Source organism: Periplaneta americana, chromosome 2 (genome assembly GCF_040183065.1).
Source record: "Periplaneta americana isolate PAMFEO1 chromosome 2, P.americana_PAMFEO1_priV1, whole genome shotgun sequence".
Lineage (NCBI taxonomy): Eukaryota > Metazoa > Arthropoda > Insecta > Blattodea > Blattidae > Periplaneta > Periplaneta americana.
In genome coordinates, this window is record NC_091118.1 from 28,693,493 (window position 1) to 28,715,508 (window position 22,016).

At 38.8% G+C, this 22,016-nt stretch overlaps 1 protein-coding gene across 1 annotated transcript in view; it reads left to right on the top strand.

Annotated features, from left to right (window-relative positions):
* The first annotated feature begins 1,807 nt into the window (after window positions 1-1,807).
* Window positions 1,808-22,016, top strand: part of LOC138691353 (uncharacterized) — a 180,596-nt gene continuing 160,387 nt past the window's right edge. The window contains exon 1 of the mRNA XM_069813252.1: window positions 1,808-1,940. The gene's annotated coding sequence lies outside the window, so the exon portion shown is untranslated. The remainder of the gene's footprint in view (window positions 1,941-22,016) is intronic.

Genomic DNA, 22,016 nt, shown 5'->3' on the forward strand with positions numbered 1-22,016 from the left:
ACCTGATTAATACATTAATTAAATGAACAATTGTTATGAAGTAGTGTCATTTTCTTTAGATACAATGGACATGGAATTAGAAGATAAAGATGTACCGGTAGATGTGGAAGTAGGATTTCGCACTTTATATAGTACAATTGATTCATGATCATCGATTTACGTGGTAACAGTTGGCGACACTGACTAAACAAAAGAACGACCATGCGATAAATTGATAGTGATAAATGGAGCTGCAGAAATTATCGCGATGTATGACTGTGATTGGTTGGAATTCAAAATTTCATTACACTTCATTGGCCGAAAATGGAATGACGTCATTTTTATGTCAGTCAGACGCTAGATAACCATTGCAATTGATAAAGCGTCATAAAATAACCAATAAAAATAATGTGATACTTATTATTTTCTCTTATGAGTTTCCCTCGAAAGTGTAACTGTAGAGTATTAGTTTGACTGTATATACCGTCAAATCAACAAAATAATGTTTTTGCTCGACTCAAATTCTGAAATCTGTTTTTTTTTTGTAATTCTTTTATACATTCTACAAACAAAGAACATTGCGGTACTGTGATTTTTTTTATCTAAAGAAGACTTCTACGTAAAGAGGTAAAATAAAATGATTAACAAAGGCAGTCGAGAGTAAACAATATAAAAATAAATATAAATATTATACATTGTACTAAGATTAGTCTAACATTAACTCTGACAATAAAATAAAATTTTAATCTCTGTGGTAAATTGATTATTATTGTTCAGTTGAAGATAAGTTGCTAATGAATTATGTAGCTTAAACTTATTATATATTATTATGAATTTTCGCCGTAAGTCATATACAATATCTAGTCTCTGTTTTATAACTCTTTTACACAATCATTCAGTAAAAATATGAAATTATTGTAAGGAAAACCTTTTAGTATAATATGTTTGAACTTCCACAATAACTTTAAACAACATAATTTGTGAAGCAGCAAATGAAAAGCTTGAGGCAGCGTTGAATGGTAAATCATGTAATATTCAAGTTGCTATTTTTTAGCACTTTAAAGGGACAAGTTGATGTAATGCTATGTCCTTAAATGTGTAATGTATATCTAAAATGGAAAAAAAGAAAAATATATATATATTATGCTTTATTTAACGACGCTCGCAACTGTAGAGGTTATATCAACGTCGCCGGATGTGCCGGAATTTTGTCCCGCGCAGGAGTTCTTTTACATGCCAGTAAATCTACTGACATGAGCCTGTCGCATTTAAGCACACTTAAATGCATCGACCTGGCCTACCTGGCCCGGGATCGAACCCGCAACCTTGGGTATAGAAGGCTAGCGTTATACCAACTTGCTAACTAGGTCGACTCTAAAATGGAAATAAATGAGAGCACATTATATCTTTAATCAATTATTGTGTGGTAAAATTCTTGCTAACCTATACAGAGCCTGCAGTGGGACCAATTTTCGTACTAAAATGTCAGTTTGTTCATGCCACGATAGTTATTTCATAATGTTTTAATATTAAAACTGTGTGTTTTACTTAAGTTACTACGTATTATATACTCTATCAAAGTATATTAATGTCTAGTATATTATTGATAGCTGTTCTTTAAACACATCAGATTCTAAATAATATTTGAATAAATAAACAAATATTATTGCACTCTGAAATTCTTCATTTGTTGTTCTGCAGTGCAGACAGCTATGACAGTGGAATGCCGTCCAATAGTGTGCTCCGTGCCCACACGAGGCGCTAGCGTCGCTACACTTGAAGCTCTATTCGCCCCCTCCCGGCCCGCAGTCTGTCCGTGGCAGCAGTAGTAGTAGTAGTGACGTCACCGGGAGATGCTGCCTCTCAAGGTCAGTTGCTACTTTGTTATTTCAGTGAAACTCATCACCAGAAAGTTGTCTCTTGCAGCAAGCCAGCACGACGTTTCGGCAGTAGCATTGCTTGTAAGTAGCATTTAATATAAACGTGTAGTAGTGATGTCTGCGTGTTACAGAAATAGCTCTCTATCAACGCGTGTTGCTAACAGCCTCAGCAGGTGACTTCCCCCTCCCCCTACCCTCCATTCACGCACCGCGGATAATATCGGAAAAGATTTGTTTTGTTATGACACTACGAATATAAAGTTATTCCAGACGTTGAAACATATCAGTGACCAAAATGTTCAATTGTTGTAGCCCATGGCAACAAGATTATATTTACACGAGAAAGTAATATGTTAGTTATGAAGTGTGAAATTTATTACTTCTGTTTTAATAGTCTGTTAAGTTAAAGTGAGAAAATGAAAAGTGTTATGTTTTGTTTTATCTAATTATAGTAGCGTGATTCAGACATATCTGTTGGAACTCTGGTGTTTAGTTTGTTGCTGAAGAGCTGGTTATGTGTGATTGGTTAACGAAAGAGACTCGTTATATCTTTTAGATACACTATAGCTTATAGAATTGAGATTTACCGTATTTTGCGTGTTCAGCATAAATACTGACGTGTAAGAAACTATTCAATGAATTCTTTAAAAATGAGTATTGCGTAACCTCCAAGAACTTAATTAAAATAACTGTTCTGCTACAATAACTGTTTTTAATTGTCTGCTTATACGCTAAGAACATTGTTTTGTACTCAAATGCGTCATCATTAACAACGGCAAATGCTTGACAGCTTTGTTGGTTCCATAACGTTCAAACGTAACTTTGTGGGAATTGAACGAGGTTCAAGGATACAGTAGGAACCTTGTCTACACATGATGATTCTATTTTAAATAGGGAAAGACATTATAGCTGGCGTGGAATATTTCAGACGGGACACCTGTATCTCTGTGTGCGTAGGTGTCGGAGTGACACAGTGCGCGATTAGAAGCGAGGTTTGTTTTTATGGCGGTGAAATAAATATTAGCTTACAGCTGTTGTTTTTATCAACACGAAACAAAGTTGATTGTGTATTATGCATTAGATGTGTATTCTTTTAATTTTAACCTTATAAGGTGGAAAAGAGTGGATAGTTTTGCTCTTGGGCAGGTTCATCTCCATTGGGCTTATTTCAGGAGCAGATAGTGAACTATTCGAAATTTTTACGAGTTTTCTTTCCTTTTATTAAGCAGAGTAAAGAGAAAAAATAATGTAGGCCTATTGCTGTAATGTGAATTTAAATATTTTATCCCTGACCATGTCCACACCTGTGGAGTAACGGTCAGCGCGTCTGGCCGCGAAACCAGGTGGCCCGGGTTCGAATCCCGGTCGGGGCAAGTTACCTGGTTGAGGTTTTTTCCGGGGTTTTCTCTCAACCCAATACGAGCAAATGCTGGGTAACTTTCGGTGCTGACCCCGGATTCGTTTCACCGGCATTATCACCTTCATTTCACTCAGACGCTAAATAACCTAGATGTTGATACAGCGTCGTAAAATAACCCAATAAAATAAAAAAATCCATGACCATGACGAAAAACATGGCTTTACTAAATACTTTTGCGTTTGTAAAGTAGGCTTTTATTCAACATTACTTTATTCCACTAGTGAGATAAAGACTTTATCTCACAGTTCATTAGTATTTTCCTAATACCCGGGCACACACGTATACTTTTCCATTCAACTATTACTCAAGAAGTTAATATAATAGTTACTAGATGCCACTACCTCTGCTTCTTTACTACCATTTCTTAAATATACATACACTCAATCTCCTTTTCTTTTCTCTATCTACTACGTCGTTACGTCGTAATTTGTGCATTGCATTCATATGTAATATGTATTTTTTTTTAATTGTGTAATAATTTACCTTTTTGGATGCGAGGAGACACGAACCTGCGAAGTTAGGTTTATAGGATTTTGGATTTTAGGATTTAATAACACGCGTTAACCAACTGAGCTAAACAGACACGATGATTAATTAAGTTTTAACTCTTAAGTTTATAGAAGTAAAATGTGAAATTATTTTAATCATATTAGTCCCGTGAAAACTTGTAAATAATCCCCGAAACTTCAAAAAGATGAAAATACACGTTTTATATTTTATATATATATATATATATATATATATATATATATATATATATATATATTAAAAAAAATGACTCGGTCGGTGCTAAAAGGAACTAGGTCAAAATATGCAGTTTAATGGCTATGGCAACAATGTGAACAATGGATGTCGTGCACATCGACCGGTGGAAGAAGGAACTAAGACTTTTAAAATGTTCTTTGGTCTTCTATAACTTAAAAATATATACATTTGTGGAATGTTTTTTGCTTCTCCTGAAAAGTTGTGAAAAGTGACTTAGTTCCTTTTAGCTCCGACTGATTCAATTATATAAATTATAATTTGTTATTTATCCAACGCCATAGATACCATTCTTCACTATTCATGGCCTCCTACATCATGACCTACCTAGTACACGTAATGATTCTAAAATCCATGCCATGATATGTGATTATATGAGGACTTATTTCCAACATATTTTCTTTTATAAAACAAATTTTTTTTGTTATGGTCATGGATAAAATTACGTATGGTACTTGTGAGCATGATCTTCATTGCGCTCGTGTAATTTAGTACTCGGCTGACGCCTCGTGTTTAAATCTTTCCACTCGCGCAATAAAGATGCACTTACCTCACAAGTACCATAAATAACTATTAACATAAGTTACATGAACCCCGGATATTGAAAGAGTGGCTTTTGTTATGCCATTTGCACATCTTTCTGTATTTTCATATTAACTTTTTTACAATTTTGTTCGTATTTCTGTAGGTCTGGTAATCTCTGTTCTTTTATGTCTTCTTCCTCTTCCTAATACTCTTTTCTTTTTTTATTCGTTCTGCAATTTTATTCTTTTCCTGTGTTTCTTCTTCTCCAAGTCTATTTGTCATATTTCTATGTGCTATATAAATACATAGCACCTTTTAAGTGTTGGATTTTGTTACTATTTAATACGTACTTGCACCCAGAAGTAAATCATTCTATGTTTTCCTTATACAATTTGTACAGGTATTTCCTTTCCGTTCCGAATACTGCCCATGACTGTTCGCACAAGGTTGTTTGACGTCATTTGTGGGATATGGTTATTCCACTCCAGTCTTTTTATTTGCTCACTCCACCACGCCTTGTATGTTACGGTTTTTTCATGTCATTTTTAAGTATTTAGCAAATATTGATTTTCTGCAGGACCAGTTTTCTGATTTTTACGGAAATACGCGTTTTTAACATTATATCATTGGTAGCGAAAACGTTCTGGTTATTACGTGTTATTTTTGTTGTCTCCCTCTGTTTGAAATGCCTGTCTCTTACTTGACCCGTCATTTTGACTGCCTTCCTTAAGTCCCTATATAATAATCAGTCTATTCGCCTCTGTTATCAGCCCCTCCGTTTGTGTTGTATATCTCGTGATTACAGTTTCTATCTATGTTCATATAGCCTATTTCTGCAACGTCATAGAATATCCATCCATGTTTACATAGTGTTTTAACATCTATTTCTGCTTATAGTAGCCGTCATTCTCTGTAATCTATTTCTCTGTCTCTTCACCACTTTCTATTTCGCTGTCTCTCATCCTCTTTATATCTGTTCCGTGTCTCTCCTTGTATGTCACTGACTACCTATATCTCTGTATTACTAAATCAGTTTGTATATATCTGTCTACCTCTGTCTCTCAGGTCTACTTTTGTGTCATTCTTATCCACCTCCGTGTCACACTGTCTCGTATTATGTCTACTTCCGTGTTACTTTTTCCTACTGCCATGTCTATCTCTGTGTCACTCCTGTCTACCTCTGTCTCATTATGTCAACGTGTCTCTCATTATGTATACTTATTTCTCTCATTATCTACTTCTGTCTCTCATTGTCTACTTCTGTCTGTCATCATGTCTACTTCTATCATTATGTCTATCTCTGTTTCACTGTCTCTCATTATACCTACCTCTATCTCATATCTACTTCTGTCCCTCATGTTAACGTCTGTCATTCATTATGTCTACTTATACCTTTCATTATGTCTACTACTGCCTTATCATGTCTACTTCTTTCTTATCATGTCTACTTCTGTCTTATAATGTCTATTTCTGCCTCATTTATATCTATTTCTGTAAAAAAAAAGGTAAAGGTATCCCCTTAACATGGCATGAAAGCACTTGGGGGCATGGAGGTAGAGCCCCATGCTTTCCATGACCTCGGCACTAGAATTAGGTGGTGTGGTCGGCACAATGCTCTGACCGCCTTTTACCCCCAGGAAAGACCCGGTACTCAATTTTATAGGAGGCTGAGTGAACCTCGGGGCCGTTCTGAAAATTTGGCAACGAGAAAAAATCCTGTCACCACCTGGGATCGAACTCCGGACCTTCCAGCCCGTAGCCAGCTGCTCTACCAACTGAGCTACCCGGATTTCTGTTATGTCTAAATCTTTGTGACTGTCTCTCATTATGTCTACCTCTGTCTCACATCTACTTCCGTCTGCCATGCCAACGTCTGTCATTCATTATATCTACTTATATCTCTCATGTTTACTTCTCTCTCATACCTACTTATACCTCTCATTACGTCTACTTCTGTCTAATGTCTACTTCTCTCTTATCATGTATACTTCTGTCTTATCATGTCTATTTCTGCCTCATTGTATCTATTTCTGTTATGTCTAAATCTGTGTGACTGTCTCTTATTATGTCTACCTCTGTCTCACATCTATGTCTGTCATGTCAAAGTCTATCTTTCATTATGTCTACTTCTGTCTCATATCTACTTCTGTCCCTCATGTCAACGTCTGTCTTTCATTATGTCTACTTCTGTCTCTCATGTCTACTTCTATCTCTATTCAAGTCTACTTCTGCCTCTCATCATGTCTACTTCTGCCTCTCGTCATGTTTACTTCTGCCTCTCATCATGCCTACTTCTGTCTCTCATCATGCATACTTCTGTCTCTCATGTCTACTTCTGTCTCTCATTATGTCTACTTCTGTCTCTAATCAAGTCTACTTCTGCCTCTCATCAAGTCTAATTCTGCCTCTCATCAAGTCTATTTCTGCCTCTCATCATGTCTACTTCTGCCTCTCATCATGCCTACTTCTGCCTCTCATCATGTCTACTTCTGCCTCTCATCATGTTTACTTCTGCCTCTCATCATGTCTACTTCTGCCTCTCATCATGTCTACTTCTGCCTCTCATCATGTCTACTTCTGCCTCTCATCATGTCTACTTCTGCCTCTCATCATGCCTACTTCTGCCTCTCATCATGCCTACTTCTGCCTCTCATCATGCCTACTTCTGCCTCTCATCATGTCTACTTCTGCCTCTCATCATGTCTACTTCTGCCTCTCATCATGCCTACTTCTGCCTCTCATCATGTCTACTTCTGCCTCTCATCATGTCTACTTCTGCCTCTCATCATGTCTACTTCTGCCACTCATCATGTCTACTTCTGCCCCTCATCATGTCTACTTCTGCCTCTCATCATGTCTACTTCTGCCTCTCATCATGTCTACTTCTGCTTCTCATCATGTCTACTTCTGCCTCTCATCATGCCTACTTCTGCCTCTCATCATGCCTACTTCTGCCTCTCATCATGTCTACTTCTGCCTCTCATCATGTCTACTTCTGCCTCTCATCATGTCTACTTCTGCCTCTCATCATGTCTACTTCTGCCTCTCATCTACTTCTGCCTCTCATCATGCCTACTTCTGCCTCTCATCATGTCTACGTCTGCCTCTCATCATGTCTACTTCTGCCTCTCATCATGTCTACTTCTGCCTCTCATCATGCCTACTTCTGCCTCTCATCATGCCTACTTCTGCCTCTCATCATGTCTACTTCTGCCTCTCATCATGCCTACTTCTGCCTCTCATCATGTCTACTTCTGCCTCTCATCATGTCTACTTCTGCCTCTCATCATGTCTACTTCTGCCTCTCATCATGTCTACTTCTGCCTCTCATCATGCCTACTTCTGCCTCTCATCATGTCTACTTCTGCCTCTCATCATGTCTACTTCTGTCTCTCATCATGTCTACTTCTGCTTCTCATCATGTCTACTTCTGCCTCTCATCATGCCTACTTCTGCCTCTCATTATGTCTACTTCTGCCTCTCATCATGCCTACTTCTGCCTCTCATCATGCCTACTTCTGCCTCTCATCATGTCTACTTCTGCTTCTCATCATGCCTACTTCTGCCTCTCATCATGCCTACTTCTGCCTCTCATCATATCTACTTCTGCCTCTCATCATGTCTACTTCTGCCTCTCATCATGTCTACTTCTGCCTCTCATCATGTCTACTTCTGCTTCTCATCATGTCTACTTCTGTCTCTCATGTCTACTTCTGCTTCTCATCATGTCTACTTCTGCCTCTCATCATGCCTACTTCTGCCTCTCATCATGCCTACTTCTGCCTCTCATCATGTCTACTTCTGCCTCTCATCATGCCTACTTCTGCCTCTCATCATGCCTACTTCTGCTTCTCATCATGTCTACTTCTGCTTCTCATCATGCCTACTTCTGCCTCTCATCATGCCTACTTCTGCCTCTCATCATATCTACTTCTGCCTCTCATCATGCCTACTTCTGCCTCTCATCATGCCTACTTCTGCCTCTCATCATGTCTACTTCTGCCTCTCATCATGTCTACTTCTGCCTCTCATCATGTCTACTTCTGCCTCTCATCATGCCTACTTCTGCCTCTCATCATACCTACTTCTGCCTCTCATCATGTCTACTTCTGCCTCTCATCATGTCTACTTCTGCCTCTCATCATGTCTACTTCTGCCTCTCATCATACCTACTTCTGTCTCTCATCATGTCGACTTCTGCCTCTCATCATGTCTACTTCTGCCTCTCATCATGTCTACTTCTGCCTCTTATCATGTCTACTTCTGCCTCATCATGTCTACTTCTGCCTCTCATCATGTCTACTTCTGCCTCTCATCATGTCTACTTCTGCCTCTCATCATGTCTACTTCTGCCTCTCATCATGTCTACTTCTGCCTCTCATCATGTCTACTTCTGCCTCTCATCATGTCTACTTCTGCCTCATCATGTCTACTTCTGCCTCTCATCATGTCTACTTCTGCCTCTCATCATGCCTACTTCTGCCTCTCATCATGTCTACTTCTGCCTCTCATAATGTCTACTTCTGCCTCTCATCATGTCTACTTCTGCCTCTCATCATACCTACTTCTGCCTCTCATCATGTCTACTTCTGCCTCTCATCATGTCTACTTCTGCCTCTCATCATGCCTACTTCTGCCTCTCATCATGCCTACTTCTGCCTCTCATCATGTCTACTTCTGCCTCTCATCATACCTACTTCTGCCTCTCATCATGTCTACTTCTGCCTCTCATCATGTCTACTTCTGCCTCTCATCATGTCTACTTCTGCCTCTCATCATGTCTACTTCTGCCTCTCATCATGCCTACTTCTGCCTCTCATCATGCCTACTTCTGCCTCTCATCATGTCTACTTCTGCCTCTCATCATACCTACTTCTGCCTCTCATCATGTCTACTTCTGCCTCTCATCATGTCTACTTCTGCCTCTCATCATGTCTACTTCTGCCTCTCATCATGTCTACTTCTGCCTCTCATCATGTCTACTTCTGCCTCTCATCATGTCTACTTCTGCCTCTCATCATGCCTACTTCTGCCTCTCATCATGCCTACTTCTGCCTCTCATCATGCCTACTTCTGCCTCTCATCATGTCTACTTCTGCCTCTCATCATGTCTACTTCTGCCTCTCATCATGTCTACTTCTGCCTCTCATCATGCCTACTTCTGCCTCTCATCATGCCTACTTCTGCTTCTCATCATGCCTACTTCTGCCTCTCATCATGTCTACTTCTGCCTCTCATCATATCTACTTCTGCCTCTCATCATGCCTACTTCTGCCTCTCATCATGTCTACTTCTGCCTCTCATCATGTCTACTTCTGCCTCTCATCATGTCTACTTCTGCCTCTCATCATGTCTACTTCTGCCTCTCATCATGTCTACTTCTGCCTCTCATCATGTCTACTTCTGTCTCTCATCATGTCTACTTCTGCTTCTCATCATGTCTACTTCTGCCTCTCATCATGCCTACTTCTGCCTCTCATCATGTCTACTTCTGCCTCTCATCATGCCTACTTCTGCCTCTCATCATGCCTACTTCTGCCTCTCATCATGTCTACTTCTGCTTCTCATCATGTCTACTTCTGCCTCTCATCATGTCTACTTCTGCCTCTCATCATGTCTACTTCTGCCTCTCATCATGTCTACTTCTGCCTCTCATCATGCCTACTTCTGCCTCTCATCATGTCTACTTCTGTCTCTAATCAAGTCTACTTCTGCCTCTCATCATGCCTACTTTTGTCTCTTATCCCACCACGTGCCCCTGTAGATTAGGCTGATGAAGTCCCTAACGCAGTGATATGGGAACAACCCGGCACATGCTTGTTTAAGGACGTGGACATTGCCTGCCTCCCCTCGCAAGAAGCGCAGAGGCTTAATTTATTTATGAGGAGGCAGAACTGTTAATTGTGATGGATGAACAAGGTCACAAAGGCGGACTCGGAATCTTTTGAGCGGAAAGCCAATGCTTTCGTTACAATTGTGCGGCTCGTATAGCAGTCCACGTTTACGAGAGAGCAGCGGGCCACTCGTCTTCCCTCGTCCCGTCTCCTTTGCATTATTTTGCTTCTTATATCCTTCCACCTCTTACCTACATTCTATTTTACCACTCCTGTTTTCTGTTTCGTTCTTTGTTTATTTTTGTTTACTTTTTTGTATGTTAATTTTCTTCCCGTGGTTCCTTTGTTTCTCTATTTTCTTTTTCTTTCTTTTTTGCTTTCTTTCTTTCCTTCTTTGTTTCTATGCGCATTTTTTATTTGGATTGATTTATTTCCTTCTTTAAGTTGTATTTACCCTTTTTTCATCATTCTTTCTTTTCATAATAATAATAATAATAATAATAATAATAATAATAATAATAATAATAATAATAATAATAATAATATATGCGGATGACGTGAATATGTTAGGAGAAAATCCACAAACGATTAGGGAAAACACGGAAATTTTACTTGAAGCAAGTAAAGGGATAGTTTGGAAGTAAACCTCGAAAAAACAAAGTATATGATTATGTCTCGTGACTAGAATATTCTACGAAATGGAAATATAAAAATTTGAGATTTATCCTTCGCAGAGGTAGAAAAATTCAAATATCTTGGAGCAACAGTAACAAATATAAATGACACTCGGGAGGAAATTAAACGCAGAATAAATATGGGAAATGCCTATTATTATTCGGTTGAGAATCTTTTGTCATCTAGTCTGCTGTCAAAAAATCTGAGGGCCATATTCATAGACATTCTTAGCGCGGGCTTCCGGTGGATGATCAGCGAACTAACGTCTTTCCTATTTATAAACCAGTGTTAGCGATATGACGTGATATGATATGAATCCTGTACAAGTAATCAGTCGATAGCCGGGGCTAGTTTAGCACGCTCGTAGCGCGGGCTAGCGAAATGTCTGTGCATAGCACCCTGAAAGTTAGAATTTATAAAACAGTTATATTACTGGTTGTTCTGTATGGATGTTAAACTTGGACTCTCACTTTGAGACAGGAGCAGAGATTAAGGGTGCTTGAGATTAAGGTTCTTAGGAAATTATTTGGGGCTGAAAGGGGTGGAGTTACAGGAGAATGGCGAAAGTTACACAAGGCAGAACTGCACGCATTATATTCTTCACCTGATATAATTAGGGACATTAAATCCAGACGTTTGAGATGGGCAGGGCATGTAGCACGTATGAGCGAATCCAGAAATGCATATAGAGTGTTAGTTGGGAGGCCGGAGAGAAAAAGACCTTTCGGGAGGCCGAGATGTAGATGGGAGGATAATATTAAAATGGATTTGAGGGAGGTGGGGTGTGATGATAGAGACTGGATTAATCTTGCACAGAATAGGAACCGATGGTGGGCTTATGTGAGGGCGGCAATGAACCTTCGGGTTCCTACAAAGTCATTTGTAAGTAATAATAATAATAATAATAATAATAATAATAATAATAATAATACTAATAATAAGACTCGTCATCTTCATGATGGACTCAAAGATCGCTCACGTTGGAATAAAGTCATCTTCTCATCTTCTACGTGGGCGTCCTACGTCTAGATGTCCAGAAGGTCTGTAGTTTGTAATTTGTCGTGTTATTCTTTCGGATTCATTCTTTGTATGTGTGCGTACTAGTTTTGTTTCCTTTCAATTATTTTTTTTCCTGTGTTGAATAGTTCGAATTCTTCTCGAATCGCTTCATTACATTTTTCATCTCTTAGTGTATATCCGGCTGTTCTTAAACATTTCATTTTGGCTGTTTCTATTTTTCGTTTTCCACTTCTATTCAAGGTCCAATTCTCACACCCATATATCAACACGGAATAGCCATCACTTTGTAGAACTTAAGTCTGGTATCTTTTTCTGGTTTCGTTTTTTAATGTTCGTTGAATGGTTGCACGCATTTGTTGAAATTTATACAGGTTCTTTTGTAGATCATCATAACTCTGTGAATAAGATAGGTCACATCCCAAGTATTTAAAGTTCTTAACTTGTTCAATTATTTGGTTGTCCATTATGATTTTAGACCTTCCTGGTTGCTTTCCTTGAAATGCCATTACTTTCGTCTTGCTCATTGAGATTTTGAGATTATACTGTACTAGTGGCTTGTGCAGCAAATACTGCTGCAAACTAAGTTCGTTAGACGTTCAAATACAAATTTTTTAGATTTATTTTCAATGAAGAATACTTGTCTTTTTTATAGTTATTTGCTTCCATAATAATGAAACATACTCCCTCTGAATGGATTTTTTTAGGCCAAATACTTTTTCTTGAACCTATCCAACTTCAGTTTTTGAGTTTCAACGCGAAAACGCAAGTATCAATGTCAGGATGATAGCAGTAGCTATTTCAGTTCATTGTGGATTGTAGGCAAAATTAAAAAAATAGTCAGGTTTGCTAAGCTTTCGAACAATAGCATTTTCGTATAGCTGCTGCATGTAGAACTTGAAATGTAGAGCGTAAAATCATTTTATCCTACTAAGAGATCTTGCTGAAATGATCTGGAGACTACAAAATTTTCTAGGCCTCTTATTTTATCATTAAGTAATACCTTTTGATCTTTCCTTAGGAACTGTAATTTTTGCGCTCTCTCGAGCCAATACTGAAGACAATGACACATATCAATATCTACACTACACCGCCATTATGTATATGAAAAAGACCCAACCCCACTGGGTTAATAAGTATAAAAATATTTGATTTTTAATAGCAATATTATTATCTTACTTAAGTTTTGTAGTTATATATAGCAGCCACTCAGTAAATTATAGAAATGAAGATCTGAATTAAGATATTCTCTATATTTACTTACATAACCACAAAACGTTTCACTTTCATGTCATCAATATAGCATCAGTATTATGTACAATTAATGAAAAATAGATGCATCATGATATTAATTATAATAATATTTAATTTCTAATGATAATAATGTCATCAAACCACCTCAAGATTCGTAGATTTGAATATCCAATACACAGCTGTACTCAGAAAATTATACACTGCGGAATCAGTTTTTAATAACAAATTGAATTGAGCTCTAAATATGTCGGCAATCTGCAGGTCATGGCCTTCGTGTAATAGCCTATTGTTTATTGTAGTGTGTGTTTTGTTCTGAAATTCAATCAAGTCGGCCGTGATTCAATAAAATAGTTCTCAAAACTGACAACAGATAGATTTTGGAAAATATGAAAATTATGTAGGAAAATTGACATTTCACTGAAAACTACTACTTTTCCGAAAAACTTTGGGTTCCAAGCTTCAAAATGAGGGGCCATTTATTAAAATCCGTTCAGCCGTTTTCCCGTAATTTCCATTACGAGTTCAAATTATATATATAGATTCTTTGGATAAATTGTGTAATTGTTACGCAGCTAATTGTAACTCATTTTCTGTTTCTGCTATAATGCGCTGGTCATCTGCAAGTAAAATTATGTTTAATGTCCATGTCACTATTTTAAAATTTGAACGTATCTGTTGTTGCCATTCCTTAACATTGTCTATACAGGGTGTTTCCGAAGTGTGTTACAAACTTTCAGGGATGATGGCGAAGGGCACATGTGTCAATTTGAGATAAGGAATCATGGTCCGGAAATAACTGAGTCGAATGTTATAAGCAAAAATAGTTGTGTGGAAATGGAATTGTAATTTGTCACTACGTGCCCTCCTTCCCTTTGTTGCCATTCCTTAACATTGTCTATACAGGGTGTTTCCGAGGTGGTGTTACAAACTTTCAAGGATGATGGCGAAGGGCACATGTGTCAATTTGAGATAAGGGATCATGGTCCGGAAATAACTGAGTCGAATGTTATAAGCAAAAATAGTTGTGTGGAAATGGAATTGTAATTTGTCACCACGTGCCCTCCTTCCCTTAACTTTTGGAATCGTCGTGGAAAAATGATATGGGCCGGATGTCTCCTACGTGGGTATTTGTATCGATACATCTGTTAGCTTGTCTGCTGTTCCCATTGGCTCATCCGTATTCGAAAATCAGGTCTACTTATTCCGCTCTCATGTACTCCTCAATTTCACTAGGACTGATCGACTGGACACTGCAACTTGTACACATACACTGCTGTCTACAGACGTGCATATCAGGACCGACCATGTCCGTTACACATTACGCTATCTGCATTGCTTTAGTGTAGTTTCCTGTCCCCATCCCTCAGACAGCGCATTGAATGGAATACGGTAAGTAGACAACGTAAACAACGTCAGATGAATACAGTATGTGTAAGATGTACAGATAAATACACATAAATAAGGTATACAGAGGAATAAAATTATTTCATTTCCACAGAACTATTTTTGCTTGTAACTTTCGATTCGATCATTTCCGGACCAGGGTTCCTTATCTCAAATTGATACATGTGCCCTTCGCCATGATCCCTGAAAGTTTGTAACACCACCTCGGAAACACCCTGTATAAATGTCAATCGTCTATATAAACCGATGTTTCTTCATACAAATGTTTTATTACTTGGACCGTATGGTATGAGTAGCCATTGTTTATCATTATTCTTCATAAAATTTGTCTCGAGATCTTATCAAACGCTTTATTATAGTCAGGGGCAGGTATTTATGAGAATAATTTTATCATTTGTGTTTTTTAATATTTGTGTCGTCGGAGATTGTTGGAGATTGATTTGTACTCTTGGCGGAGATTAATGGAAATTTTGGAAAATACAGTAGAGTATTAACTCAGTATGAATATTACTTTCCAAATAATTAACATTAAAGGTTCGCTGGATTCTGGTAAAGGTGCAATATGGCCAATATACAATATTTGTTGGATTGAGACTATATTTAACACACATTCATTAAAAACGGAAAAAAAAAACTTGCAGCCCTCAAATTAATACTTTCAAATTATTAGTGAAATGTTGAATTCTCCGTCTTTTGAGTTCACTAATGTAATCAGAACACCTGGAATACCATGTAATGTAGCCTACTTAGATATATAACAAATTCAAGTGAAAAAATCCGGAAAAGAAACTCAGAGTATGAAATTCGCTATAAAACGAAGCAATAGTAATAATTCGCGAATGTGTTCATATTTCGCTATTAGAACTCTATTTCGCGATTTGTCGCGACTGTTTTATCCGCATATTATTAATCAGAATCGCTTAATTCGTAAAGATTAGTAAAAATATATTGTGTATCTATTATGTCGTGATTTTCGCGATCTCCATAAATACCCGGCCCTGATTTATAGTCAGTGGCACGAATTAGACTCTCGGATAGATATTCCATCTTCGGAGTAAGATGAATGTTATTTGTAGTAGAGTTATGTGTAACAATAAAAGCTGTGAGCCGCTGGCAAGCCCCTCGCTGCGTTTGTAAAGGAAGTGTTTGCATCTGTGTAAGGGGGGGGGGAGAGTGCGGTGCAGCGTGGGCTCGATCCGCGGCTGGTTAATGAAGAAAGCGCTCGCTGTCTTGTTGTAATCGCGCAGACAGGAATTCAGCCGTTACATCGTCCTTGGAGCGTGTGGAGGCTTGTCCATGTTCTCAGTGATGCAAGTCCATGGGAAATGTCACTTTTACGGTCAGTTTTATACTCCATTACGGTTTGGAATACTTCGAATGTAACTTAGAATACTGTGCAGTACCTAGGGCACAGCGGGCAAAACGTGTGTTGCACCACAAAGCAAACTTTGTGATCGCCGTGAAGTCAGGCGGAAAATAAAGCCAACCGTACAAGTAGATATCAGTGCTGAGAACCTTGCCATTTTGTTGTCATGCAGGCTGCATCAATTGCACCTTACATTTTGCCCTCTTCTGACTTAAGAGTATTATTATGAAGTAATATTTTTTATCAAAATAACTTTAAAAATTATATCATATAGCCTATTAATCCATAATGTTGGAATTCGTGGGTACCGCGCAGTAAAGGGAATGAACGCGATTCCATGCAATGATTGTAATGTGGGACAAAATTGTAGTAAAAGAAAATGACAAAATGAACAGATTGAATTGAGGAAATGTGAATAATATAAAGAACATGAGGGAGAAAGAAGAGGTGTAGGAGGAAGATGGAGAGTTGTTGAAGGAAGATGAAGGGGAGATGGTGGAGGAAGATGAAGGGAAAGTGATGGAGGAAGATGAAGGGGAAGTGATGGAGGAAGATTAAGGAGGGTGATGGAGAAAGATGAAGAGGAGGTGATGGAGGAAGATGAAGCGTAGGTAATAAAGATGAAGAGGAGGTGATGAAGATGAAGGGGCAGTGATGGAGGAAGATAAAGGGGAGGTGATGGAAGAAGATGAAAGGGAGGTGATGGAGAAAGATGAAGGGGAGGTGATGTAGAAAGATAAAGGGGAGGTGATGGAGAAAGATAAAGGGGAGGTGATGGAGACAGATAAAGGGTAGGTGATGGAGAAAGATAAGGGGGAGGTGATGGAGAAAGATAAAGGAGAGGTGATGGAGGAAGATAAAGGGTAGGTGATGGAGAAAGATAAAGGGGAGGTGATGGAGAAAGATAAAGGGGAGGTGATGGAGAAAGATGAAGGGGAGGTGATGTAGAAAGATAAAGGGGAGGTGATGGAGAAAGATAAAGGGGAGGTGATGGAGACAGATAAAGGGTAGGTGATGGAGAAAGATAAGGGGGAGGTGATGGAGAAAGATAAAGGAGAGGTGATGGAGGAAGATAAAGGGTAGGTGATGGAGAAAGATAAAGGGGAGGTGATGGAGAAAGATAAAGGGGAGGTGATGGAGAAAGATGAAGGGGAGGTGATGTAGAAAGATAAAGGGGAGGTGATGGAGAAAGATAAAGGGGAGGTGATGGAGAAAGATAAAGGGGAGGTGATGGAGAAAGATAAAGGGGAGGTGATGGAGACAGATAAAGGGTAGGTGATGGAGAAAGATAAAGGGGAGGTGATGGAGAAAGATAAAGGGGAGGTGATGGAGACAGATAAAGGGGAGGTGATGGAGAAAGATAAAGGGGAGGTGATGGAGAAAGATAAAGAGGAGGTGATGGAGACAGATAAAGGGTAGGTGATGGAGAAAGATAAAGGGGAGGTGATGGAGAAAGATAAAGGGGAGGTGATGGAAGAAGATGAAAGGGAGGTGATGGAGAAAGATAAAGGGGAGGTGGTGGAGAAAGATAAAGGGGAGGTTATGGAGACAGATAAAGGGTAGATGATGGAGAAAGATAAAGGGGAGGTTATGGAGACAGATAAAGGGTAGGTGATGGAGAAAGATAAAGGGGAGGTGATGGAAGAAGATGAAAGGGAGGTGATGGAGAAAGATAAAGGGGAGGTGATGGAGAAAGATGAATGGGAGGTGATGGAGAAAGATAAATGGAGGTGATGGAGAAAGATGAAGGGGAGGTGATGGAGAAAGATAAAGGGTAGGTGATGGAGAAAGATAAAGGGTAGGTGATGAAGAAAGATAAAGGGGAGGTGATGGAAGAAGATGAAAGGGAGGTGATGGAGAAAGATAAAGGGGAGGTGATGGAGAAAGATAAAGGGGAGGTGATGGAGAAAGATAAAGGGTAGGTGATGGAGAAAGATAAATGGGAGGTGATGGAGAAAGATAAAGGGTAGGTGATGAAGAAAGATAAAGGGGAGGTGATGGAAGAAGATAAAGGGGAGGTGATGGAGAAAGATAAAGGGGAGGTGATGGAGAAAGATGAATGGGAGGTGATGGAGAAAGATAAAGGGGAGGTGATGGAGAAAGATAAAGGGGAGGTGATGGAGACAGATAAAGGGGAGGTGATGGAGAAAGATAAAGGGGAGGTGATGGAGAAAGATAAAGAGGAGGTGATGGAGACAGATAAAGGGTAGGTGATGGAGAAAGATAAAGGGGAGGTGATGGAGAAAGATAAAGGGGAGGTGATGGAAGAAGATGAAAGGGAGGTGATGGAGAAAGATAAAGGGGAGGTGATGTAGAAAGATAAAGGGGAGGTTATGGAGACAGATAAAGGGTAGATGATGGAGAAAGATAAAGGGGAGGTTATGGAGACAGATAAAGGGTAGGTGATGGAGAAAGATAAAGGGGAGGTGATGGAAGAAGATGAAAGGGAGGTGATGGAGAAAGATAAAGGGGAGGTGATGGAGAAAGATGAATGGGAGGTGATGGAGAAAGATAAATGGGAGGTGATGGAGAAAGATAAAGGGAAGGTGATGGAGAAAGATGAAGGGGAGGTGATGGAGAAAGATAAAGGGTAGGTGATGGAGAAAGATAAAGGGTAGGTGATGAAGAAAGATAAAGGGGAGGTGATGGAAGAAGATGAAAGGGAGGTGATGGAGAAAGATAAAGGGGAGGTGATGGAGAAAGATAAAGGGGAGGTGATGGAGAAAGATAAAGGGTAGGTGATGGAGAAAGATAAATGGGAGGTGATGGAGAAAGATAAAGGGTAGGTGATGAAGAAAGATAAAGGGGAGGTGATGGAAGAAGATAAAGGGGAGGTGATGGAGAAAGATAAAGGGGAGGTGATGGAGAAAGATGAATGGGAGGTGATGGAGAAAGATAAATGGGAGGTGATGGAGAAAGATAAAGGGGAGGTGATGGAGAAAGATAAAGGGGAGGTGATGGAGAAAGATAAAGGGGAGGTGATGGAAGATGATGAAAGGGAGATGATGGAGAAAGATGAAGGGGAATTGATGGAGAAAGATAAAGGGAGGTGATGGAGAAAGATAAAGGGGAGGTGATGGAGAAAGATAAAGTCGAGGTGATGGAAGAAGATGAAAGGGAGATGATGGAGAAAGATAAATGGGAGGTGATGGAGAAAGATAAAGGGGGGTGATGGAGAAAGATAAAGGGGAGGTGGAGAAAGATAAAGGGGAGGTGATGGAGAAAGTTGAAGGGGAGGTGATGAAAGAAGAATGGGAGGAGGTGGGAGGGAGAAGTGTGATAAGTTGGAGATGGAGGAGGAGGGAAATGTGTATGTAGACTAGTCCACTGAGGGTATCGTTAATATTACAATCCGATGGGAGTGGAGGAAGAAAGAAAAGAGGATGTAGGAAGGAGGAAGATGAAGGAATGAAGTAATAATGAAAAATGATAAGGCGATAAGACAGTAGATGGTAATAAGATACCAGAAAAAAAAGATATGGAGATACGGAGAAATGGAAAGTATGGAGGTAACGAAGTGGATAATAGGCAGTGACAAGAGTATAAAAAAATGGTGGAGGAGATAAAGGACGTCAGATTTCGAGAACGACGGAGAGGAAGTAAAATACGAATAGTGAGCTGAAGAAGGTAAATAGGAGGGGATAAAAACAAAAATAATGTAAAAAGAAAGTGAGTGTGTGCTGACTGAAAAATTGGGTGTTAGCGGATAGTGAATCTATGAAAAGAAGAAAAATAACGTAAGGAAGGTGAAGGAAACTAGTACAAAGGGCTAGTGACGGGGGAAAGATAGGCTAATTATATGTTGCATGCTGACTATTTTATCAACTCTGTTTAAATGCAGGAAGCACAGAAAGCCAATAGGAATAAAAGGAAGTTCATGAAGCTGGCAGGAAAACTAAAGTGCAGAAATAAGCGATGACGACCTGTCATTTAGAAACTAAGAATAAGTGACATATTCCCAGTTCTGAAATTTTCTGAAGGAAATAATTTACGAATAGTAATAGGGAAATGTTGTTCATATAATATATGTTAGCATCACTGGCGGTACATAATTTGATGAGTAATATTGCTGGTAATAGATGTGTGGTTGGTATGAGTGTTGGTTTTCCCCTTCCTCCTCAATTAGAGGACACATGACTAAGACTCTCGGACGTCTCTTGTTTCTTCGAACTGAATAATTGAAATGATGTCTATGAAGCTGAGTTTGCTTTCAATTGACAGACTTCGCTTGGGCGTATTCACAGAGCGAATTGAACAACCTACAATTGTTAAAGCGTGTTAACAGATTTCCAAGGAAAAAAGAGAACGTAATTCCGTCACTGATTGACATAATTATAGCGAGTCGCTATTCCTTTCCATCTGATTTCATCTTATCTGTTCTTTAATAATAATAACAATAATAATAATAATAATAATAATAATAATAATAATAATAATAATAATACAGTGAAACCTGTTCAAGACGGAAGTGACATGGTCCTAATTTTTTTCCGTCGTGGACAGGTTTCCGTTTTATTCAGGTGTTACATTAAAATGGAATATTTTGTCATTCGTATACATCAAAAACAAATTGGCATGCCGTAAACTGCAAGAAGCACAAAATATTTCGTTGAATATTACTCACATTAAATCAACTTTCTGTCGTTTATTCCGTTGGTGAATCATCTTGATTAAAATCTCATTTTCTGTATAAATGTTATCGTAACTCACTCATTAGTCATTAAACACTACTAAAGTTTACTAATCTCATTGAATTTAGTATTTAACACTATGCTATAATACTGTTATGTATATTACTGCACATTATTAACTAATTGGACTAGAAGCCATCCATTAGAACCCTTGAATTCTGATTTATCTAATTACTTTCCCGTTCAATGGCTTGCTTTGCAGAATAGATCCAGAAACTGGCATGTTCTTTGAAAGGTTATAAAGAACCCATTCCCACAACAGTTCATTTATTTCCACATAAACAGTTGCTTCCTGGTTTATTTTATGTCACCAATATTGGCCGCAAGCCACTCACTCATTATGATCTTTATTTTTTTAAAGTGTCGCACCTGAGTTTCCCACAACTGAATTTCAATATTATTTCACATGCACTTCGTTTCTAATTTTCCTTTAACTTGATAACTTTTACTTCATCACTTAATGTTAATGCCACATTTTACGCAACTTTTTTTTTTTTTACCAGAAAATCACTACACTTGCGCTCTGTCTAGCTACGACAGTATACGGGTTTGAAGCACTGACAATTTTTGAAGGGACTCGTCTGCCTAGTCGACAAGGTAATAACATTTATGATCGACAGGCCAACACACCCTCGCACCCTCTAAAATTTTGCAAAGAAAACTTGTTTTTATCTTAGTGACCTACATATTTCGTATATTCCTTGAAATTACACGTTTTTTTCAAAATATTGTGTATCCAAAATATTATTTCCGTTTTGAACAGTAGCAGGCAGTTTCCGTTTCCGCGTTGGACAGTTTCCGTTTTATTCAGGAAAACTTACACATAATACATACGAATTTCGCCGGGACCAATAAATTGTTCCGAAATACACAGGATTCCGAATTATTCAGGTTCCGATTTGAACAGGTTTCACTGTACTTACAAATGGCTTCTAGTGAACCTGGAGGTTCATTGCCACCCTCACATAAGCCCGCCATCGGTCCGTATTCTGAGCAAGATTAATCCAGTCCCTACCATCAAATCTCACCTCCATCAAATCCATTTTAATATTATTCTCCCATCTACGTTTCGGTCTCCACAGAGGTCTTTCGTCAGGTCTTCCAACCAACACCCTACAGCAGTGATTCTCAAACTTATTAGCATTGCGGATCCCCTTTCCATATATCAGTACTTTCGCAGACCTCTACGAAGTGTCAATGGAATGAAGA